A 26252-nucleotide genomic window follows, 5' to 3' on the forward strand; every position below is an offset into this window, starting at 1 on the left:
TCTTTCAGGAAGTCAAAGAGCTTGCAGGTGAGTTAGTGCTGAGATGCAGATTTGAGTCTCAGCAGTTCCTCATTCCAATAGCATGGACTTACCTTGAAAGCTTCATTAGTTTCTATGGACCTTACCCCTTAATGCAGTGGTCAATCCATAAGTCTTCCCAGAATCTGGTCAGTGAGCAACTAGCTTTGTGAAGACTTTTCCTGAGATCGTTTATTCACATTCACTGTGTTCAGAGAGGTGGGAGAATTTCAAATAGCCGCCATCATTTCATTCTCACCAGATTGTTTCTTTTGTCATCAGTGAGAAAAAATAGAATCTTATGGAGAAAGGAAAAGAAAGGCTAAATGATTTCCACAGCTCTCACACCTCCCAGAGTAATTCTGAGCCTATCAGTTAGGGCCCAGTTCATTCCCTTTTAGAACATGTTGCCTGTGGTCAATTATTGTTCAGACATAGAAAAAGCAACATATAATGCTCTCCTTTTCTAAGAAACACTGACTACTGGACTGTCACCTAACGGATCCCTGAATCATTCAAGACACTGAGAGAGTGATAAATAAACCAAGTCCCTGAGTGTAGTGGCCTTGTTTAAATTTTCTAGAGGACACAATCAAACTTAAATACATGGAAACAAATTGTTTCTGTTTATGATAAATTTTCTAAGTGTTTCTTACAATGTGTTAAATGTGATAGGAATTAGGGCAGACTAGGGATGCCACCAGAGAAGGCTCTCTGAAGAGGTAACATTTGAGCAGAAATTTGAATAAGAAGAAGGAGCTGATTATGTGAGGATCCATGGCAGAAGGAACAGCAAATGCCAGAGATAGTGAACGTGATGTATTTGAGAGACTGGCTGAACTTGACTTTTGCCTGGAGTGTATTGAGCTAGGGGGAGAAGGTAGGCAGAGCCAGACCATGAGGGACCTTGTGGGCCAGGAAGGGACTTTATATTTTATTTTAATTGCAGTGAAAGATATTAAGCAGGTAAATTGTGTGATTTGACTAGTGTTATTTATCTGTGCTGTCTAGTATTGTTGCCGCTAACCTTAAGTGGCTACTTAAATTTAAATTAAAGTTTAAATTTAATTCTGCAGTTGAACCAGACAGATTTAAATAGTTACATGTAGCTAATGGCAACCATATCGGACAATGTAGATATAGAATTTTTTCAGCACCACAGAAAGTTCTGTGGACACTGTTATTACAGAGAGTGAAAGCAGGGAGACCAGTTGGAAGGCTATCGTTCTGGTTCAAGTGAGAGACGAGCGGCTGTCATAGTAGAGACGGTGAGAAGTAGATGTACTTAGGGTAGAATGTGAAGGTGAGGACAAACATGACTTGCTGATGAGTTTTTCATGAGGGAAGAAAGGAAAGAGATGAATTAGTTATGTTTACAGTTCTACTTTGGGGAGGTGGAAGAATTAGAAATGTTTACATACAGCAGAAATAAATCTCTGTCGGCTCAGTGGTATAGAGCTCATCATTTACCTCTGAAAGAGCAAGAAACTTTAAAAATAACAGAGATACATTCATGACCAAAAAAATTTCTGCAGGACTTAGTGGGAAACTGTTAGGTTTAGGAACTTGTAAATACCTGTGATTGACAGACAGGTCAGTGGGGTCTGTCAGTAAAACGTGGTGGGAATCATTCTGAGAAAATTTGGGTCATTGCTGAATCAGTCACATGGATTCCCCACCAATCTCATTTTTTTTTTGAAGATTGATTTATTTATTTGGCTGTGGTGGGTCTTCATTGCTATGTAGGATTTTTCTAGCTGTGCAAGTGGGGGCTACTCTCTGGTTGCAGTGCACAGGCTTCTCATTGCAGTGGCTTCTCTTTTTGTGTCACACAAGCTTTAGAGCATGGGCTCAGCAGTTGTGGTACCTGGACTTAGTTGTGTCCATGGTATGTGAAATTTTCCCAGACCAGGGATCGAATCAGTGTCCCTTGCACTGCAAAGTGGGTGCTTCACCACTGGCCCACCAAGGAAGCTCCCTTGAAACCATTTCTGATTTCACAGAGAAGGTTATCTTTTCCAAGTCTCCTCCAAGGAAACAATTTTCTTTGCCATTAAAGCTGAAACTGCAATACTTTGGCCACCTCATGCGACGAGTTGACTCACTGGAAAAGACTCTGATGCTGGGAAAGGTTGGGGGCGGGAGGAGAAGGGGACGACAGAGAATGAGATGGCTGGATGGCATCACCGACTCTGTGGACATGAGTTTGAGTGTACTCCGGGAGTTGGTGACGGACAGGGAGGCCTGGCGTGCTGTGATTCATGGGGTCGCGGAGAGTCGGACACGACTGAGCTACTGAACTGAACTGAACTGAACTGAACTTTTTCTCAAGTTCATCCTGATTCTTTAGTTACTGAAGATCATCAGCAGGAAAGACTTGGGCACTGGGAGGCCAATTGTGCACTTTGGTGGGAAGTTAGTAGTTGGAAAACTGTAGGAGAAAACATTCCACTGTCCCTTGCTCCTGTTCATGAAGGGGTTTATTTGTGGAGAATAGGCATGCTTTGGAGAAGCGTTCACAGGGTCGAGTCTTAAATGCTCAGTTGACTTCCTAAGGACTCTGCATATTGGACAAACCATTTGCCATCTCTTATCCTTCATTTCCTCATCTATGAAATGAGATTAGAAATTCTCTGTTCTGTCTTCCTTATATAACTATTATGAGCTTTAAATTAGATGAAGATAATGATAACACCACTTGCTATTTATTAAAGACTTACTGTGCGCCAGGCACTGTGTTAAGCAGTGTGATGAAGCTGAGACAGATGCTGTGCTACACTTAGTGGTTTAAAATAACAAGCATTTTATTTATACTCACTGTTCTCTGAGTCAGCAGTTTGGGTTTGGGTCATCCTGGTGGTTTTTCTGCCTTTCTTGCCTATGGTTGTGCATGTGGCTGCAAATTATCTGTCCACTCTAATGGCCTGATTGTCCCCTCTCAAATGTCTGGCACTTGGTGGTAGCTGTTAGCTGGGTGGTCTAAGGGGGCCTCAACTGGGACAGCTTGTGTCTCCTCTATTGATCTTTCATCCTCTAGTAGACTAGACTGGGCTTCTTCACATGGGAATTTCAGGGAAGAATTCCAAGAGGTGAGAGCAAAAGCCTTAAGGCTGGTTAAGTTCTAGGCTTAGAAGTCCGAACATCACTTCCACCACATTCTATTGGTCAAAGCAAGTTACAGGTGCAACCCAGATCCAAGGGCATGGAGATAAACTACATGGAGATAGGAGTGGAAAAATCACATTGCAGATGGGCTTGTGCCCTGGGATAGGTTCAGTTCAGTTCAGTTCAGTCGCTCAGTCGTGTCCGACTCTCCGCGACCCCATGAATCACAGCACGCCAGGCCTCCCTGTCCATCACCAACTCCCGGAGTTCACTCAAACTCATGTCCACAGAGTCGGTGATGCCATCCAGCCATCTCATTCTCCGTCGTCCCCTTCTCCTCCCGCCCCCAACCTTTCCCAGCATCAGAGTCTTTTCCAGTGAGTCAACTCGTCTCATGAGGTGGCCAAAGTATTGGAGTTTCAGCTTTAGCATCAGTCCCTCCAATGAACATCCAGGATTGATCTCCTTTAGAATGGACTGGTTGGATCTCCTTGCAGTATAAGGGACTCTCAAGAGTCTTCTCCAACACCACAGTTCAAAAGCATCGATTCTTCGGTGATCAGCTTTCTTCACAGTCCAACTCTCACATCCATACATGACCACGGGAAAAACCATTGCCTTGACTAGACGGACCTTGGTCGGCAAAGTAATGTCTCTGCTTTTTAATATACTATCAAGGTTGGTCATAACTTTCCTTCCAAGGAGCAAGCGTCTTTTAATTTCATGGCTGCAATCAGCATCTGCAGTGATTTTGGAGCCCAAAAAAACAAAGTCTGACACTGTTTCCACTGTTTTTCCATCTATTTCCCATGAAGTGATGGGACCAGATGCCATGATCTTTGTTTTCTGAATGTTGAGCTTCAAGCCAACCTTTTCACTCTCCTCTTTCACTTTCATCAAGAGGCTTTTGAGTTCCTCTTCACTTTCTGCCATAAGGGTAGTGTCATCTGCATATCTGAGGTTATTGATATTTCTCCCAGCAATCTTGATTCCAGCTTGTGCTTCTTCCAGCCCAGCGTTCCTCATGATGTACTCTGCATATAAGTTAAATAAAAGTTCTCTCCTGATTAATGCAAACTTCAGAGTATTTTCTACTTAAAACTGAAGCCTTCTACTTAAAAGTGAAGCCATAATCTTGTAAAATTTTAATTAATCAGAAAATAACAAGAACTTAAAAATCACTTCAAAAAAATCACTTCAAATCCTACAATCCAGGGTCAACAATTTAAATATTTCAGTGAATATCATTCCAGCTAATTCTCTGAGTATAAGAATGTACACAAAATTCATGTACCTAAGGTCACACTCTCCAGATTTCCTGCTAGCCTCCTTTTGTCATGAAACAATATAATTTCATAATCGTTCTTAGTCAAGTAAACAGAGACCTACATAGGAAGTTCTTTGACATAGATGATATATAAAAGGAAGGTTTTTTAAGAACATACGAAAAAAAAAAAAAAGGGTTAAGAGTATGGGTTCTCCATCTGAGTGCTTGAATTCAAATCCTCACCCCACCACAGACTTTGAGAAAGTTACTTAATCATTTTATGCCTCTATTTCTTCAGCTGTAAAAGGGGATAATAATAGTACTTATTCACAGTGAAGATTAAGTAAAATAAGGTTTGTGAAACACTTTGTGTGGTACCAGGCATGTAGTAACACTTAATAACTTAATAAATGTTAGCAGCTATACCAGGGTAGCAAATTTACACATTCTACCAGATGTCCAAGAAAGTGTTGCTGCTTTACTTCCTGTAAAAGATCTTTCATAATTACTTGCTAGGCAGCAGAGGGCTGCTCCAGCTGGGTGGAAGAAACTATGTTACCTTTTGGTTTTAAAAGGCTTCCCAGGAAATAGTCAGAGGTCCATCTTAGTAATGGGGGCACTTGGCCCCTGCCCTTATTTTTTCCAAAGATGGTATAAGGAAAACCTCAGTCTTCCTCTTTGAGGAAGTATCTCTTTTACTCTCACATCATTTCTAACAAAAGATGTGTGTGGACATCCCCCCCCACACACACAAATTTCCCCCCACACAAGCAATTCTCTGCAGCAGCATCTGGGTGTCCTACAATTGAATTCTATCATCATCTACCTGGAGACAGCATCACATCCTACAGGTTAAGGACTCAGTCCCACTAGACTGCTCCCGCCTTCCTTTAGATGCCAATCACAAGTCCAGGTTATCCCCTGTACTGCTGATCCATCTACTATAAATCAGAGGTTACTATGACTCCCTGTTTGGGTTTCATTAATTTGCAGGAGTGGCTCACAGGAAACAGGAAAAGAGTTTACTTAGTGTTTACCTGTTTATTATAAAACGATATGATGAAGGCTACAGGTGAACTTTCAGATGGGAGAGATGCACACATAGGCCAAGGTGTGTGGGAAGGACACTGAGCTTCCACACCCTTCTGGCCTGCCACTCCCCCAGGACTTTCTAGTATTCACCAACTTGGTAGCTCTCCAAACTCCATGCTTTTGAGATTTTTATGGAGGCTTCATCGTGTAGGTGTGATCGATCATTAACTCCATTTCCAGCCCTTCTCCCCACTGGAGAATGGGGATTGGCTCTGAAAATTCCAAGCTTCTAATCATAGCTTGGTCTTTCTGGTGACTGGCCTCTATTCAGGGACCCACTTAAAGTCACCTCAGTAGAACAAGAAACTCTGCTATCACCCAGAAAATTCCCAGGCGATTTAGGAGCCCTGTGTCAAAGAGCTGGAGTCAGAGATCAAATATTAGAAGAAAAGACACCCCTAATACTCGTAGCACTTAGGAGATTACAAGGGTTTGGGGAGCCCTGTGCCAGAGACTGGAAATATAAAAACTTTCTATTATCTCATAGATGGTTTCTCTGTATAGGGGAAAAGCTTATGAGGTTTCCTGGTAATAGGGGACGGTTACATATTCTCTGTCTTAACTCATCTTGCCATGGGATGGATGGTTTGGTCTGAATGGCATTCGTTACAGGAAAACTAGTTTCATTTGATCTTTCGGTGAACAAGGGGATCCACTGCTGTCTGTTGGTGACTTGACATTGCCACCTGTCACTGAAGGTCTTTTCCCAACTCCAGGCCTCGGCCGGTCCCGTGATCCTCCCAGTCTCTCTCCAGACCCTCACCGGGGCACAGGGGGACTTTCTGCACACACCATGCGCCAGACCATAGGGAGCAAAGAGCACTGCCTGTCCTCCTGTGCCCAGCGCCTCACCAGAGATTGACAGAATCCCCTGAGTAGATGCCTCATTCCAGGATTCCAAGTGGGGAGTGGGTCAAAAACGACTCTGAGTTTGGGCTTTTATTCAAACCTGCGTAATAATCCTCTGCCCTGTTTGTCAAAGTCAGATCATGGGTCAGATAGCTTACTTCCCTTCCCTCCCCAACCATGCCTAACATGATCTCCAGGTGCTGACTGGAGCAGACTTTCTCCTTCATCTTCTTGTCTATAGGGCTTTGCTTATACCACTAAGCCTCGTTGCTCAACTTTAATGACAGAGAGGAAAAATCTCTGCATGAGAACAAAACTACATGGCTCTTAATATGAGGGCAACAAGTCAATTAGGAACTCGAGTTAGCTATGAATACAAATACATTCATTTAATCTCCAATGTTGATTCATAGCAGTGTATTATCATTATTATTATCAGCATGTAGGAAGTGCTTAGTTCTTCCTCAGTGCCCCTCTGTCTTTCTTGTGGATTACATTGCCCACCAGATTCAGGAGTTTGTAGCAGTTAAAAGGCAGTCGGAAGATAATCCACCTGCCATTTGCCTACCACTCAGGCAGTGAGCATCTTACCATATAGGCTCTTCAACACACACCCACCCACACAGTCCAAGACACAAGCAGCAGATACTCTAGCAACTGTGGGCCAGGCACCGTTGGGGTGGCTGCTTTGCTTGGGAATAATACATTAAAAAATTTCTTCTTAATTGTGTTTTTATTCCCCAGATACAAAATTAAATTTCTTTTCTTTCCATTATCTATTAACTGACCCAGAATCTCTCTCTGATTGTCCATTCTACACATAGCCAACAAATGACCATGAAAGTTATGTCAGTGGCGGAGGCATAATTAACACTCTCAACCAGCAGTGCTAACCTTATATAGACTGAGTTAAAAAACTTGTCTAGGTGTGAGGGCAGAAGCTGCCACTAAGACCTCTCCTAACTATGTGCTAAGGCCTCAAACATCACACTTTGGCATTTATTTGTTTGAATTAAGACATGGATTTTGTATTCAATGGATTTATCAGGCCATATAGGAACTCAGGGGGTGAATCCTACTTTTAGCCAGCACTCCAGGAAGTTATGATCAGCTTCAACTACAGTTCTTTCTTGATGACTGTGTATTATTTAAAAACAAAACTTTATTTATTTGCTTTCTCTTTAAGGTTAAATGATCTCAAATGAGTCTAGTTAAGGAGAATTCATGTGTTTTTCTTGAAGCAGTGGTCAGAAAGATCCAACAAAGTGCTTTGGCGTTTTTGAGCTTGTTTCTCTGACTTCATTGTATCTGAAGTTTTGCCAAAATGAAAAATTAAGGCCTGTACCTTGGAGCAGAACTCTAGAACTGGAGCATGACTCATGCTCCATTTAAAAATGCTCCATGTTTTCATTTCAGACAAGAAGGCCGTTCTGGAAATCAATGTATGCCTGCCCTCACACATTAATTAAGCACATGGGTGGGAGTGCATGGGCAGCACAGTTGAAACTTGCTCCACCTCCTCCACCCCCTGAGATCCCAGGTTGGATATGTTTTGCTGGTGTGATTCCCCACTGCTAGGATTCCTATGCCTATCTTCAGAGACTTGCAGAAAGCTGCCTGAGGTGCAAATTCCAAGATAAGAAAGTGAAAGTGAAGTCATTCAGTTGTGTCCAAATCTTTGCGACCCCATGGACTGTAGCCTACAAGGTTCCTCCATCCATGGAATTTTCCAGGCAAGAGTAAAGGAATGGGTTGCCATTTCCTTCTCCAGGGGATCTTTCCGACCCAGGGATTGAACCCGGGTTTCCAGCATTGCAAGCAGATGATTTTACCGTCTGAGCCACCAGGGAAGCAGAAAGCTGCCTTGAGGTGCAAATTCCAAGATAGGATTTATCTAATTTCTTTTGAGTTAGTGAAAACTGTATTGAGAACTAGAGTTAGACTGTTTCTAACCTCAGGAGAGCCACTTCTGCACTGTCCATGTTAATAGTGATCATAGATACTGACTTTCCCTGGAGGAAAGTCAATGTAGACAGCAGTGCTGGACAAAGTGTTTTGGCTTCAACACACGTGAATGCTGATGCTGCTTTCCTACCCATAAGTTTTTCTTTCATTGTGTCTAAAGTCAGCTATTCTTTCTTTCAAATGCTGGTTGTGCCTTAGCTTTTTTCGTTACGAGGATATGAGAGATGAACGTGGTGTTTGGAAAAAAGTGTCAAGCAGCAGTTTCAATAACCAAGTCTCATTTGGGGCTACTAGGAATACCTGTGGCATGCAGTTTCTTTAAAGCAGGGGTTTCTAAACTCATAATCCTAAGCCAAGTCTTGGATTCATCTTGGGGTCATCAGAAAAGAGGAGTGACTATGTGTGTGTATGTAAGGAGGGGGACTGTCACCCGCTACTCGGCTCCAGTTCTCCTGGCTGGACTAGTAAACTGGATTTGAAGAATGACACACAAGACAGATTCAGTTCAGTCGCTCAGTCGTGTCCGACTCTTTGCGACCCCATGAATCACAGGATACCAGGCCTCCCTGTCCATCGCCAACTCCCAGAGGTCACTCAAACTCATGTCCATCGAGTCGGTGATGCCATCTAGCCATCTCATTCTCTGTCGTCCCCTTCTCCTCTTGCCCCCAATCCCTCCCAGCATCAGAGTCTTTTCCAGTGAGTCAACTCTTCGCATGATGTGGCCAAAGTATTGGAGTTTCAGCTTTAGCATCAGTCCTTCCAATGAACACCCAGGACTGATCTCCTTTAGAATGGACTGGTTGGATCACCTTGCAGTCCAAGAGTCTTCTCCAACACCACAGTTCAAAAGCATCAATTCTTCGGGGATCAGCTTTCTTCACAGTCCAACTCTCACATCCATACATGACTACTGGAAAAACTATAACCTTGACTAGACGGACCTTTGTTGGCAAAGTAATGTCTCTGCTTTTTAATATGCTGTCTATGTTGGTCATAGCTTTCCTTCCAAGGAATAAGCATGTTTTAATTTCATGGCTGCAATCACCATCTGCAGTGATTTTAGAGCCCCCCAAAATAAAGTGTGACACTGCTTCCACTGTTTCCCTATCTATTTCCCATGAAGTGATGGGACCAGATGCCATGATCTTAGTTTTCTGAATATTGAGCTTCCAGCCAACCTTTTCACTCTCCTCTTTCACTTTCATCAAGAGGCTTTTTAGTTCCTCTTCACTTTCTGCCATAAGGGTGGTGTCATCTGCATATCTGAGGTGATTGATATTTCTCCCAGCAATCTTGATTCCAGCTTGTGCTTCTTCCAGTCCAGCGTTCCTCATGATGTACTCTGCATATAAATTAAATAAGCAGAGTGACAATATACAACCTTGACGTACTCCTTTTCCTATTTGGAACCAGTCTGTTGTTCCATGTCCAGTTCTAACTGTTGCTTCCTGACCTGCATACAGGTTTCTCAAGAGGTAGGTCAAGTAGTCTGGTATTCCCATCTCTTTCAGAATTTTCCACAGTTTATTGTGATCCACACAGTCAAAGGCTTTTGCATAGTCAGTAAAGCAGAAATAGATGTTTTTCTGGAACTTTCTTGCTTTTTCCATGATCCAGTGGATGTTGGCAATTTGATCTCTGGTTCCTCTACCTTTTCTAAAACCTACTTGAACATCTGGAAGTTCACGGTTCACGTATTGTTGAAACCTGGCTTGGAGAATTTTGAGCATGACTTTACTAGCGTGTGAGATGACTGTAGTTGTGCGGTGGTTTGAGCATTCTTTGGCATTGCCTTTCTTTGGGATTGGAATGAAAACTGACCTTTTCCAGTCCCGTAGCCACTGCCAAGTTTTCCAAATTTGCTGAGTGCAGCACTTCCACAGCATCATCTTTCAGGATTTGAAATAGCTCAACTGGAATTCCATCACCTTCACTAGATTTGTTCGTAGTGATGCTCTCTAAGGCCCACTTGACTTCACATTCCAAGATGTCTGGCTCCAGGTGAGTGATCACGCCATTGTGATTATCTTGGTCCTGAAGATCTTTTTTGTACAGTTCTTCTGTGTATTCTTGCCACCTCTTCTTAATATCTTCTGCTTCTGTTAATTCCATACCATTTCTGTCCTTTATTGAGCCCATCTTTGCATGAAATGTTCCCTTGGTATCTCTAATTTTCTTGAAGAGATCTCTTGTCTTTCCTATTCTGTTGTTTCCCTCTATTTCTTTGCATTGATCGCTGAAGAAGGCTTTCTTACCTCTCCTTGCTATTCTTTGGAACTCTGCATTCACATGCTTATATCTTTCCTTTTCTCCTTTGCTTTTTGCTTCTCTTCTTTTCACAGCTATTTGTAAGGCCTCCTCAGACAAGACAGATTACCAGGAGAAAAAGAAACACATTTTAATTTGTGTGCGTGGAGACCTCATAGAAATAGGACTCAGAAAGTGGCCAAAGAAGGCAGATTTTTATTTTTTAGACAAACAATAAAAATGTGAGGAATTGATGAAATTCAATAATTGGTAAAAGAAATTTAGGCTTTGAGTGCTCAATTAGTAAAGAATCTGAATAGTTTGAGCTTGGAATAGTCAGTTAAAAAGCAAGGTTCATTACTACAGGCTTCTTCACTTGAATTTCCCTCTCTCTGGCAATAAGCGTGTCCTTCCACCTCCAGATGCAGGGAGTGCACCTTCCACATGACAGATTTATTTCCTGCTTTCAGGGAGGCAGAAATGGGGGTCAGAGTGTCCCTCTGGCATTGGCCACTTCTTAAGTATCTTTAATTAAAAATAATCACTCTGCCATTGTGGCATTTTTTGGGGCACCCTGCCCTGACCCCAGACAGGACATGGTGGCCGCTCTAGTTTGGTCGAGGCTAGAGGAAGAAGGGAAGGCCTGGCACAGATCTTTAAAATGATAGACACTACGAAGGGCAAAGAGCTGTTTCTTTTCTTTTTTTTAAATTAATTTTTATTGGCCTATATTTGATTTACAGTGTTGTGTTCATTTCAGGTATACAGCAAAGTGAATCAATTATACAGATATCCATTCTTTTAGATTCTTTTTCATATTGATCATTAGAGTGTTGAGTAGAGTTCCCTGTGCTGCACAGTAAGTCCATATTAGTTATCTATTCTATATATAGTAGTTGTATATGTCAGTCCCAATCTCCTGATTTACCCTTCCCCACTTTCCCCCTTGGTAAGCATAAATTCAAAGAGCCGTTTCTTGTTTAGACTCTCCTCACTTCTTCAAGTTTGTCATTCTCTGTCTCAGTTTCTTGTGTGTTTCTTCAGGGACTTACTGTCATTTTCTATTATTACATTTGTTATATATGTTAGTTTCATTTAATTGTATGTATTGGTCTGCCCCATCTGGTTTTACCTCTGAAAGTGTGTGTTGCCAGAGGGCAAGGACCTTACTTACTCATGACTGAATTTCTCACTTCTAATAGGTACTCAAGGAGAAGGCAATGGCAAGCCACTCCAGTATTTTGCCTGGAAAATCCCATGGATGGAGGAGCCTGGTGGGCTGCAGTCCGTGGGGTCGCTAAGGGTCGGACACGACTGAGCGACTTCACTTTCACTTTTCACTTTCACACATTGGAGAAGGCAATGGCAACCCACTCCAGTGTTCTTGCCTGGAGAATCCCAGGGACGGGGGAGCCTGGTGGGCTGCCGTCTATGGGGTCACACAGAGTCGGACACGACTGAGGTGACTTAGCAGCAGCAGCAGCAGCAATAGGTACTCAATAAAAATTTGCTGAATGAATGATGGGTTGAGTCACTCCGTCCTTCACATACATTGCCTCTCAGTAACCTACAGTGTAGAATAGTTTGCACTAGAAAGATTTTTTAAATCTTTACTTTTTTTTTTTTTTTAACAAAAACCTGTGGGTGAATAGTTTAAATCCAGAAGTTTAGAGGATGGCATTTGGAATATGATCCTTATATCAGTAGATATGTGGCACTTTATTACTTTTATGAAGTCTACGTACATGTCTCTGATAAACAAGCAAAGAGTTGAAAACTGTCTCTCAAGTTTGCATCCAGTCTATTTTAGGACTTCTAGTCTTTGCAGTCTGACCACAACTGTTTAATGTGTCTGTCATTTCACCTTTCATTGTCCTAAGTCTAGCCCAGAGCTGCTCCTCATTCTTGGCAGAATTCCAATGTTAAAGATTGTTTCAGAGCCCACATCCAAGGACCCTGTAACCCATCTCAGCCTGTTACTGCTTCCTCAGTAAAGCAGCTTGGAGCTTTACAGCTTGGATACAAGGTTCAAATTTGGAAAAGAGAAGGTAGATGTGTAAACTGTCAGAAAAACATGGGATATTTTTGGATTATATTGGTTCATAAATTTTAATCCCTCTTCTTTGTGACTCGGTAAAACCTCTCAAAGGAAACCTCTAGGTTTTCTCTTCTGTGACTTTTACCTTTTGTTACTTATGGTTTTGTCTTTTGTAAAGTATACCTCCTTCTTGGGAAGAGTGAGTTTCTCTGGCTGTTCAGGCAGTAAAGAATCTGCCTGCAGTGCAGGAGACCCGGGTTCCATCCCTGGGTGGGAAGGTCCCTGGAGAAGGAAATGGCAACTCACGACAGTATTCTTGCCTGGAGAATTCCGCGGACAGAGGAGCCTGGTGGGCTACAGTCCATGGGGTCACAAAGAGTTGGGCACAACTGAGCCGCTTACTCCTTGGAAGGAAAGTTATGACCAACCTAGATAGTATATTAAAAAGCAGAGACATTACTTTGCCAACAAAGGTCTGTCTAGTCAAGGCTATGGTTTTTCCAGTGGTCATGTATGGATGTGAGAGAATTCATCACCGAAGAATTGATGCTTTTGAACTGTGGTGCTGGAGAAGACTCTTGAGAGTCCCTTGGACTGCAAGGAGATCCAACCAGTCCATTCTAAAGGAGATCGATCCTGGGTGTTCATTGGAAGGACTGATGCTAAAGCTGAAACTCCAATACTTTGGCCACCTCATGTGAAGAGTTGACTCACTGGAAAAGACTCTGATGCTGGGAGGGGTTGGGGGCAGGAGGAGAAGGGGCGACAGAGAATGAGATGGCTGGATGGCATCACCGACTTGATGGACATGAGTTTGAGTGAACTCTGGGTGTTGGTGATGGACAGGGAGGCCTGGCGTGCTGTGATTCACGGGGTAGCAAAGAGTTGGTCACAGCTGAGCAACTGAACTGAACTGAGCAACTAACACATTCACACTTTCATAAAATGACAAACTTGCATCCTTATTTTAATACTCTATGAAACAAGAGTCCTTATTGGAAGGATAGTATGTATGTGCAAAACTACCTTCTTCTTTATAAGTTATGATGTCTAAAAGAGGGAAAGGTATTTATCTTGCCAGTGGTAAAGGATGGGGGAGGGGATAGTTGGAGAGTTTGGGATTGTTATGTACACTGTTATATTTAAAACGGATAACCAAGGTCATGCTGTATAGCAGGGAACTCTGGTCAGTGTTATGTGGCAGCCTGGATGGGAGGAGATTTGGGGGGAGAATGGATACATGTATATGTATGACTAAGTCTCTTTGCTGTCCAACTGAAACTATCACAACTTTGTTAATCAAGCTATGTGCTGTGCTGTGCTTAGTTGCTTAGTTGTGTCCAACTCTTTGTGACCCCATGGACTGTAGCCTGCCAGGCTCCTCTGTCCCTGGGGATTCTCCAGGCAAGAATACTGGAGTGGGTTGCCATGCCCTTCTCCAGGGGATCTTCCCAACTCAGGGGTTGAACCCAGGTCTCCTGCATTGCAGGCAGATTCTTTATCAGCTGAGCCATCAGGGAAGCTCAGGAATACTGGAGTGGGTAGCCTATCCCTTCTCCAGGGACCTTCCTGACCCAAGAATCGAACTAGGGTCTCCTACATTCCAGGAGGATTCTTCACCAGCTGATCTACCAGGGAAGCCCCAATCAGGCTATAATCCAATATAAAATAGTTAAAAAAATAAAAAGACTGAGTGAGTCTCAGATTTCAACAGTGTTTACAATGGTTCACAATTCAACAAGTGATGAGGTTAAAATATGGAAAGAAATAATAAACAGTATAGGTTAATACTGTTAATTTAAAAGAGATTTAGAAATAGAAATTTTATATACTTACAAGCTTTATTTTTGTTTCCTTTCTTTGGTCTTAATTATTGTCTTTCTGAAATTCAGATTTTAATTTATGTGGTATTCATTAAGTAGTAACATGTTCCATAAGAAAAGAAAAATAATACAATACGAAAGGATCTTATGTTTTACAAATGCAACATCCATACACATATCCCCACACTTGGTGGTGGTGGGGTAACTGAGGAAAATTCTTTGGGTAATTTTACATAAAATGGCAAGAGTTGCTTGTAGAGTTTTGACCCAGTAATCCCACTTTTCATTCCAGCATTCATAATCTATTTGGGTAAAAATAAAGATATCCAACAGCTGGAGAATATAAATTAGATATATCATATCAGTTATATCTACTGGAAGGAATAGCTAGAATTATTAAATTAGATATATATAGAGTTATATTACTTATATACTTATTAATGAAGATCAGGCATGTAGAAAGACTTTATTAATATAAGTGATGAAACAAAAAGACAAAGTTATATCACTGTGATTTCACCTATGGAAAAAATATGAATACAGTAGATACAATTTGGAAATAAATACATGTCGTCAGTTCAGTCGCTCAGTTGTGTCCGACTCCCTGCGACCCCATGAATCACAGCACGCCAGGCCTCCCTGTCCATCACCAACTCCCGGAGTTCACTCAAACTCATGTCCATCGAGTCGGTGATGCCATCCAGCCATCTCATTCTCTGTCGTCCCCTTCTCCTCCTGCCCCCAACCCCTCCCAGCATCAGACTCTTTTACAGTGAGTCAACTCGTCGCATGAGGTGGCCAAAGTATTGCAGCTTCAGCTTTAGCATCAGTCCTTCCAATGAACACCCAGGATTGATCTCCTTCAGAATGGACTGGTTGGATCTCCTTGCAGTCCAAGGGAGTCTCAAGAGTCTTCTCCAGCACCACAGTTCAAAAGCATCAATTCTTCGGCGATCAGCTTTCTTCACAGTCCAACTCTCACATCCATACATGACCACGGGAAAAATCGTAGCCTTGAATAAGGTGGAATTAAATGAGGTTTGTTTTTTAGTGTTTTCCCTCCTCCTTGTAATAAAAAAAAAATTTTTAAAGATTCTAGGTCATGTGATTTCTAGGAAATGACTACACATTGAAATAAAATTGGCAAAAGCTTTAATTGAAGACATGAAATGAAACAGGTGCACACTGGTTGCACAAAGTATTCTGTTGTTCAACTTATTCTTCCAATGCATATATTTAGAACCCAGTTTTTTTTTTTTACTCTTACAGTTTATCTGCACTTTTTTCAAAAGTTATTAAATATTTGAAATTATGTTTGGTACTGTTCAAGATGTATCTAACAACATGGAAGGAAAATAAGACCCAGATTACACAACTAGTAAGGGTGCTGCACCTAGAAAAATGGCATTTACCCCTCATAGGCTAACTCCAGAGAGAGAAATTAATCTAGGGGCACTGGCCATTGTCACTCCTAGAGCTGCCCTTGGGACAAAACACTGAGGCAGAGAGGTCAAACTCAGGGAAACCAGGTGAAGACATGCTGATTGACGAGGGAGAAGACAAGCAGCAAATAAACCAGTGAGTGAGTCTGAGACTGAAACTGTGTTAGTCAGGGATCTTGTTTACAAGGGACACGAAACACAATTCAAAGTGTATTACACACAAGGAGACTGTCTTATGTAACTAAGTAGTAACTTCTAGGAGCTAGAGTGACTTCATCAGAATCCCCCGCCCCTTTCTCTCTCTCGGTCTCTATTTTATTGTCCATCTTTCAGATCAGCTTCTTTGTGTGTTGGCCTCCCTCCCTCCTACTTCTCTTGGCCTTCCTCAGCAGGCAGGCTTTGCTACTGACTGTCCCAGGTATGTGTCGTCTATCTTTGCCGAAGAATGAGAATAAGGGGGCTCCTTTTCTGTTGTTTTACATGTGCAAATGGTGGCTAGGGTTTCGTACATGTGGTGGCCGTGAATTGTACTTACAAGTGGTGAGCATGCTGTGCTTAGGATGCTGACTACCATTATGGATGACAAAGTCAGAGCACCTTTCTGTCCCTGATTAAAATACTGGTATTAAGAATCGTATCATGAGTGAAAAGTTAGCCTCAAAGTAATAGACTACTATTGCCAAAAATCCCATTAGAAGTGGTTGTCTTTTTCAGAAGTCCTGCCTGCTAATCGTGGCCCTCCATAATTACAAAATCAGGCAGTAATACGGAGTTCATGCTTAGGAAGACGAGCTATTCTTTTCTCAGTTTCTTCCCTTTTATTTTGAACCCCCTGATTTTCTAAAACCTTAGTTTTCTTCCCCCTTCCTGCCCCTAGAGGTTTCCATGGCAATAGCAACTTGCTGGGTTGGGATTGGGGAAGGGAAGTAGTGTGTGTCTGGGTCATTTGTAAGCAGAGTGTTTATAAGGTGGGAACTGTCTGTACTGCATTAGTCATTTGTATCTCACCTTTAAGTAGGTCAGTTGTCTCTTCTTCAATGAGGAAGCATTTGTTCTCTTAACATTCTGGCAGTCTTGTTTATTTATCCTCTTTCTCTTCCAAGACATACAGATGAATATGTCCTAGGCTTTTGCTCCTCAGGAAGTATATGGAGTGAAAGGAAACCTTGTGGATAGAAAAGAGGAACAGGTGGGAGTAGCAAAAGTAGAAAAGAACAAGGCAAGAGTACCAGTGTCTGTAAGAATGTTAGTAATTCTGAAATGATTCAGTGATGCAGAGTAAATTATCATGACAATGAGCATTATCCACCCCTCAGTCAGGTTCTATGTGAAAGATCAACCATTTGATGGACGTTCTTACTAGTTCTTCCCATCAGAATGTTAGTGAACCTTGACACACTGTAAGCATGGATGATTTGTTTTTGAAAAGGCAAAATTGCAAGAGTGGTGGTCACATTTTGTTTATTCTCATACCTCCTACACCAGCTCCAGTGCACAATAAATATTTTGTAAATGACATGACCAACATGATCTAAGAATGGTTCACATTCAGTGTTTTTATTACATATATTCCAGTCATTTATTTAATTGCCCATGCAGTGAATATTTTCTAATGATGAAGATAATAAAAATGTTTATTGTACAGGTACTGTAAGTTAGGCAATGAGCTAGTAAGTGTTTTATGTTCATTATCTAAATAATCACAACAACCCTATGAGATAAATTACTGTTTTTCAGGTGAGGAAACCTAAACTCGACTATATGTTTCTCTGATACTTAAAGTCTGTACTTTATCCCAGTGCTGTTGAGTGTTAGGAGATAATTCTCCATGGCTATTTTGCATTTTCTCCTTGAAATTTATTTGTTAAAGAAACTGGAATGTTTGTCCTATAAATCCAGTCTGCATTTTGCTGATTACATTCATGAAATATCTTTGAATAATTTTACCTTTCTTCTTTATTTTCTGTAAATCAGTAGTTAATTATAGCAGCTTGAGCTCAAAGTTTCGGGCAGACCTACTAAAATAGGTGTTATTGTCTTCTTCCTTATGCCATAAGACGTATAATATGATTATGACTCTATAATTTTACCAGCCATTCATATTGAAACATCTGGTTCAGCTAGTTATTTTGGAGATTGAAAGATGGTATATTATATTGATTATATGTATGCATATATATGGAGAATGTGTGTGTGTTTATAAACCTCTTTAGCTATGATAATTATATAAAGAGTATTCTCATCAATTATTTGGTTGATGCTTCACAGTATACTTTGTTCAGGATGAATGTTTATCTTTCACTTACACATTTTCAGAATAGTAAGCTGATTCCCAAGCATATTCCATGGATATCAGTTAATTGTCTTATTATGAGTATGGACACACAAATTTAAATATATTTGATGTCTTTAATCCATTGCAGTTCTTCTTGTTGATGATAAAATAATTACACATTACCTGTCTGAACTTCAAGTTTCTCCTGAGTCATCTGATACCACCTTTAATAGTCTTTTGTAACTTCTTTCCTATCTTGTATGAAAAGATATCCCAGCTCATCTTTTAAGACTTCCCATCACTGCAGATGCTGATTGCAGCCATGAAATTAAAAGACGCTTACTCCTTGGAAGGAAAGTTATGACCAACCTTGATAATATATTGAAAAGCAGAGACATTACTTTGCCAACCAAGGTCCGTCTAGTCAAGGCTGTGGTTTTTCCCGTGGTCATGTATGGATGTGAGAGTTGGACTGTGAAGAAAGCTGATCGCTGGAGAATTGATGCTTTTGAACTGTGGTGTTGGAGAAGACTCTTGAGAGTCCCTTGTACCGCCAGGAGATCCAACCAGTCCATTCTAAGGGAGATCAATCCTGGGTGTTCATTGGAAGGACTGATGCTAAAGCTGAAGCTGCAATACTTTGGCCACCTTATGCGATGAGTTGACTCACTGGAAAAGACTCTGATGCTGGGAAAGGTTGGGGGCGGGAGGAGACGGGGACGACCGAGAATGAGATGGCTGGATGGCATCACCGACTCTGTGGACATGAGTTTGAGTGTACTCCGGGAGTTGGTGATGGACAGGGAGGCCTGGCGTGCTGTGATTCATGGGGTCGCGGAGAGTCGGACATGACTGAGCAACTGAACTGAACTGAACTGAACCCAAACTTGGGATTGTGATCCAGAAACAGATATCTGAAGATTCCTGAATTTTATATTGGTGACTAATTTTTCAAAATGTCTCCTGCCTAAATTCAGCTTGTGGATTGTCTGCTGCTTACTCTGCGAAAATTTAAGTAATACAGTGAAATTTAAGAGAAGAGGGTGGATGATGAAGGTGTTTTTTGGTCCCCCATTTAAAAAAGAATCTTTATTGAATGTGTTACACTGTTGCTTCTGTTTTGTTTTTATTTATTTTTTGGCCACTAGGCATCTGGGATCTTAGCTCCCTGAACAAGGATCAAACCCACAACCCTTGCATAGGAAGGTGAGGTCTTAACCACTGGACTGCCAGGGATGTCCCTGTCCCCCAATTTTTTATTCTGGGCATATACCCAGAAGTGGAATTACTGAGTCATATAATGATTCTATTTTTAATTTTAAAGGAATCTTCATACAGTTTTCCACAGTGGCTGTACCATTTTATATTTCCACTAAGAATGCAGAAGAGTTCTGGTTTCTCCACATCCTCACCAACACTTGTTTTTTTTTTTTGGCTGTGCCACATGGCATGTCTGATGTTAGTTCCCCAACCAGGAGGGAACCTGGGCCACCTGCAGTGGCAGCATGGAATCCTAACCATGGAATCCCCAACACTTGTTGTTTTATGTTTGTTTTTAGATAGTAGCCAAAAAGTATCAACAGTGTGAGATGTTATCCTATGATTGTTTTGATTTGAATTTCCCTAATGATTCAGTTCAGTTCAGTCGCTCAGTCGTGTCCGACTTTCCGCGACCCCATGAACCACAGCACGCCAGGCCTCCCTGTCCATCACCAACTCCCGGAGTACACTCAAACTCATGTCCACAGAGTCGGTGATGCCATCCAGCCATCTCATTCTCCGTCGTCCCCTTCTCCTCCCGCCCCCAACCTTTCCCAGCATCAGAGTCTTTTCCAGTGAATCAACTCGTCGCATGAGGTGGCCAAAGTATTGCAGTTTCAGCTTTAGCATCAGTCCCTCCAATGAACACCCAGGATTGATCTCCTTTAGAATGGACTGGTTGGATCTCCTTGCAGTATAAGGGACTCTCAAGAGTCTTCTCCAACACCACAGTTCAAAAGCATCGATTCTTCGGCGATCAGCTTTCTTCACAGTCCAACTCTCACATCCATACATGACCACTGGAAAAACCATAGCCTTGACTAGACGGACCTTGGTTGGCAAAGTAATGTCTCTGCTTTTTAATATACTATCAAGGTTGGTCATAACTTTCCTTCCAAGGAGCAAGCGTCTTTTAATTTCATGGCTGCAATCACCATCTGCAGTGATTTTGGAGCCCCAAAAAATAAAGTCTGACACTGTTTCTGCTGTTTTTCCATCTATTTCCCATGAAGTGATGGGACCAGATGCCATGATCTTTGTTTTCTGAATATTGAGCTTCCAGCCAACCTTTTCACTCTCCTCTTTCACTTTCATCAAGAGGCTTTTGAGTTCCTCTTCACTTTCTGCCATAAGGGTAGTGTCATCTGCATATCTGAGGTGATTGATATTTCTCCCAGCAATCTTGATTCCAGCTTGTGCCTCCTCCAGCCCAGTGTTCCTCGTGATGTACTCTGCATATAAGTTAAATAATCAGGGTGACAATATACAACCTTGACGTACACCTTTTCCTATTTGGAACCAGTCTGTTGTTCCATGACCAGTTCTAACTGTTGCTTCCTGACCTGCATACAGGTTTCTCAAGAGGCAGGTCAGGTAGTGATGTTGAATATCTTTACATGTTCTTATTGGCCCTTTTTTATATCTTTCTTGGAGAAATGTCTGTTCAGGGCTTTTGCCTATTTTTAAATGGGATTGTTTTTGTTGTTGAGTTTTGGGAGTTCTCTATATATTCTGGAAATTAATCCCTTAGCAGATATATAGTTTGCAAACATTCTCTTGTTCTGTGGGTTGCCTTTCTACTCTGTTTTTAGTGTCTTTTGATGCATAAAATTTTGAATGTTTAAATAAACTTATCTATTTTTCCTTTTGCTGCCAGTGCCTTTGGTGTCATGTCCAAGAAATCATTGCCATGTCCAGTGTCATGAAGCTTTTTCTCTGCATTTTATTCTAAGAGATTGATAGTCTTCAGTCTTACATTTAAGTCTTTGATTCAGTTGAGTAAATTTTTGTATGGGGTGTTAGATTAAGGGACCAGCTTCATTATTTGGCTTGTGGCTCTCCAGTTTTTTCATTACTATTTGTTGTAAAGATTGTCCTTTCCCCATTGTCTTGGCATCCTTGTCAGAAAGCGTATAATCATATACACAAGAGTTGTTTTCTGGGCTCTTTATTCCATTGCTCTGTGTATTTACCTTTATGCTAGTACCACACTGTTTTGATTACTTTAGCCTTGTAGTAAGTTGTAAAGTCAGGAGGAAGAGGTCCTCAAGCCTTGTTTGTTTGTTTTTGATCATTTTGGCCATTAGGAATCCCTTGAAATTCTTAGGTATTTTAGGATGGCTTTTTGGTATCTCTCCCAGGTGGCATAGTGATAAAGAATCTGCCTGCGATGCAAGAGACCCGGGTTCAATCCCTGGGTCAGGAACATCTCTTAGAGAAGGGAATGGCAACCCACTCCAGTATTCTTGCCTAGAGAATTCCATGGACAGAGGAGCCTAGCGGGCTATAGTCCCTGGGGTCACAAAGAGTTGGGCATGACTGAGCAACTAACACGCTGCTTTTTAAATGCTCTCTAGCTTTGTCATAGTTTTTGTCCAAGAAGCAAGCGTCTTTTAATTTCATGGCTGCAGTCACCATCTGTAGTGATTTTTGAACCCAAGAATATAAAATCTGTCACTATTTCCACTTTTTTCCCCAATTATTTGCCATGAAGTGATGGGACCAGATGCCATTCTCTTAATTTTTTAATGTTGAGTTTCAAGCTAGCTTTTTCACCCTCATCAAGAGGCTCTTTAGTTCCTCTTCACTTTCTGCCATTAAGTGGTATATCATCTTCATATTTGAAGTTGTTTATTTTCCTGGAAATCTCGATTCCCTCTTGTGATTCATCCAGCCCACCATTTCACTTGATGAGATTTTGTTAGGGATTGTATTGAACCAGAAGAGTGCTTTGGTTGTTATTTCATTTACTCTTTGGTTGTACTGAGTCTTCGTTGCTACATGCTGGTTTTCTCTAGTTCTGGTGATCAGGGGCTACTCTTCCTTGCATTGCACAGGCTTCTCATGATGGTGGATTCTCTTGTAGCAGAGCACAGGTTCTCGGCACATGGACTTTAGGAGTTGCAGCACACGGGCTCGTAGTTGTGGTGTGCCGGCTGTACGGCATGTGGATTTCCGTGGTTGTGTTGAACAGGCTTTAGTTGCCCATGTCATATGGAATCATACGAGACCAGGGACTCAACCCATGACCCCTGCATTGGGAGGCAGATGCTTATCCACTCTATCACCAGGGATGTCCCTGCTTTGGCTATTACTGACATCTTCATGATGTTAAGTCTTCCAATGCCTGGATATATGATGTGTTTTCATATATTTTTGTCTTGTTTAATTTATTTCAGAAACATTTTGTAGTTTTCATTGTTCAAATTTTTAATGTCTTTGGCTGAGTTAGTTCCCAAGTGTTTTGTTCTTTTTGATGCTTTGATAATAGAATTATTATGTTGTTTCATTTTTAGATTCTTTCATTCTTAGTGTATAGAAATGCAACTGACTTATGTGTTGGCTTTATTTTCTGCTACTTTGCTGAATTCATTTACTAGTTCTTAGAATTTTTTTGTAAACTCTTTAGGGTTTTGTTTAACATATAAGATCATATCATCTGTGAACAGAGGTCATTTTACTTCTTATTTTCCAATTTGAATGCCTTTTTATTTTTTGCCTAATTTCTCTGCCTCAGTTCAGTTCAGTTTAGTCTCTCAGTCATGTCCAACTCTTTGTGACCCCATGAATCGCAGCATGCCAGGCCTCCCTGTCCATCACCAACTCCCAGAGTTTACCCAACCTCATATCCATCAAGTCGGTGATGCCATCCAGCCATCTCATTCTCTGTCGTCCCCGTCTCCTCCTGCCCCCAATCCCTCCCAGCATCAGAGTCTTTTCCAGTGAGTCAACTCATCGCATGAGGTGGCCAAAGTTTTGGAGTTTCAGCTTTAGCATCAGTCCTTCCAATGAACACCCAGGATTGATCTCCTTTAGAATGGACTGGTTGGATCTCCTTGCAGTCCAAGGGACTCTCAAGAGTCTTCTCCAACACCACAGTTCAAAAGCATCAATTCTCCGGCGATCAGCTTTCTTCACAGTCCAACTCTCACATCCATACATGACCACGGGAAAAACCATAGCCTTGACTAGACAGACCTTTGTTGGCAAAGTAATGTCTCTGCTTTTTAATATGCTATCTACGTTGGTCATAACTTTCCTTCCAAGGAGTAAGAAGCTTTTAATTTCATGGCTGCAATCAGCATCTGCAGTCATTTTGGAGCCCCCCAAAATAAAGTCTGACACTGTTTCCCCATCTATTTCCCATGAAGTGATGGGACCAGATGCCATGATCTTCGTTTTCTGAATGTTGAGCTTCCAGCCAACCTTTTCACTCTCCTCTTTCACTTTCATCAAGAGGCTTTTGAGTTCCTCTTCACTTTCTGCCATAAGGGTGGTGTCATCTGCATATCTGAGGTGATTGATATTTCTCCCAGCAATCTTGATTCCAGCTTGTGCTTCTTCCAGCCCAGCGTTCCTCATGATGTACTCTGCATATAAGTTAAAGAAGCAGGGTGACAATATACAACCTTGACGTACTCCTTTTTCTATTTGGAACCAGTCTGTTGTTCCATGTCCAGTTCTAACTGTTGCTTCCTGACCTGCATAGTAGAACGTCCAGTACTATGTTGAATAGAAATGGCTGAAGTAGGACTCAAAGTCTTACTGATATTAGAGGAAAAGCTTTCATTCTTTTCCCATTGAGTATGATGCTTGTTGTGGGTTTTTCAAATATGTTTTTTAAAAAACTTTATTGGATTATAGTTGCTTTGCAATATTATATGTTTCTCTTATACAGTTATACATAAGCTATACGTTTTCATACATCCCCTCTCTTTTGGATTTCCTTCCCATTTAGGTCACCATAGAGCACTGAGTTTGGTTCCCTGAGCTATACAGTAGGCTCTCGTGAGTTTTCTGTTTTATGCACCTTATCAGCAGTGCAAGTATATCAGTCCCAATCTCCCAATTCAACCCACCCCTTCCTTCCCGCTTGGTGTCCATACATTTGTTCTCTACCTCTGTGTCTCTAATTCTGTTTTGCAAATAGGAGCATCTATACTATTTTTTTAGATTCCACAGGTATGCATTAATATATGATATTTGTTTTTCTCTTCCTAACTTTCTTCACTCTTTATGACAATCTCTCGGTCCATTCACATCTCTTAAAATGACCCAATTTTGTGAGTTTTTTTAAATGACTGAATAATATTTCATTGAATAAATATACCACATATTCTTTATTCATTCATCTTTTGATGGCCATTTAGGTTGCTTCCATTATCTGGCTATTGTAAATAGTGCTGTAGTGAACACTGGGGCACATGTGTCTTTTTGAATAATGGTTTTCTCTGGATATATGCCAAGGAATAGAATTGCTGGGTAAGGAAAGTTATGACCAAACTAGATAGCGTATTAAAAAGCAGAGACATCACTTTGCCAACAAAGGTCCGTCTAGTCAAGGCTGTGGTTTTTCCAGTGGTCATGTATGGATGTGAGAGTTGGACTGTGAAGAAAGTTGAGCGCCAAAGAATTGATGCTTTTGAACTGTGGTGTTGGAGAAGACTCTTGAGAGTCCCTTGGACTGCAAGGAGATCCAACCAGTCCATTCTAAAGGAGATCAGTCCTGGGTGTTCATTGGAAGGACTGATGCTAAAGTTGAAACTCCAATACTTTGGCCACCTCATGCGATGAGTTGATTCACTGGAAAAGACTCTGATGCTGGAAGGGATTGGGGGTGGGAAGAGAAGGGGACAACAGAGAATGAGATGGCTGGATGGCATCACCGACTTGATGGATATGAGGTTGGGTAAACTCCGGGAGTTGGTGATGGACAGGGAGGCCTGGCATGCTGCGATTTATGGGGTCGCAAAAAGTTGGAGCACAACTGAGCGACTGAACTGAACTGACTGATGGTAGTTCTATTTTTAGTTTCTTAAGGAACCTCCATACTTTTCTCCTATCTCTAAGAATTTTCCACAGTTTGTTGTGATCCACAGTCAAAGGCTTTGGCATAGTCAATGAAGCAGAAATAGATGTTTTTCTGGAACTCTCTTGCTTTTTTGATGATCCAATGGATGTTGGCAATTTGATCTCTGGTTTCTCTGCCTTTGCAAATGCATCAGTCTCTTAAATGATGTAGAAAGTAAAATGTGGATTACAAACCAAAGTTATGATAATACTAGGTTTTATAGTTGCCCATGTATTTACTCTTTTTGGGATCTTTATTTTTTCATACTGTTTCAGGTTACTATCTAGTGTCCCTTCATTTTACATTGTAGGAGTCCCTTGAGTATATCTTATTGGGGAGGTCTGGTGATAACAAACACCCTCAGTTTTTGTTTATCTGTGAAAGTATTAATTCCTCCTTCACTTTCTAAAGGGTAGTTTTTCCAGATACAGATGGCTGACATCTTTTTTAAAGTACTTTGAATGTGTCAGCTCACAGCTTCCTGGCCTCCAAAGTTTATAATAATAAATCTGCTCATAGTTGTATAGAGGATCTCTTGTATATGATGTGTTGCTTCTCCTGCTAATTTAACAATTCTCCCTGTTTCTCTAAAATTTAATTATAATGTGTATCAGTGAGACTGTCTTTGAGTTCATCTTACTTGGAGTTAATTAAACTTCTTGGATGTTTATATTCATTCATTTAATCAAATTAGGGAAACTTTCAGATATTATTTTTTCAAATATTCTTTCTGCTTTTTTCTGTGTCTTCTGGCTCTCACAATATATATGTTGTTTTGTTGATGTCCAAAAGGTCGCTTGGGCTCCGTTTGCTTTTCTTCAAACCTTTTGTTTCTGTGATCACTTCTACCATTATATATCTTTAAGCTTACTGATTCTTTCTTCTGCCTGTTCAGATCTACCTTTGAATTCCTCTATTTAAAAAAAATTTTATTTTAGTTATTATACTTTTGAACTGCAGAATTTCTTTTTCATTTCTTTTTAGGTTTTCTCTTTATTAATATTTCCATTTTATTCT

The sequence above is a fragment of the Moschus berezovskii genome, chromosome 12, assembly GCF_049115385.1.
Source record: "Moschus berezovskii isolate FMDL1 chromosome 12, NW_MosBer_1.0, whole genome shotgun sequence".
Classification (NCBI taxonomy): Eukaryota; Metazoa; Chordata; class Mammalia; order Artiodactyla; family Moschidae; genus Moschus; species Moschus berezovskii.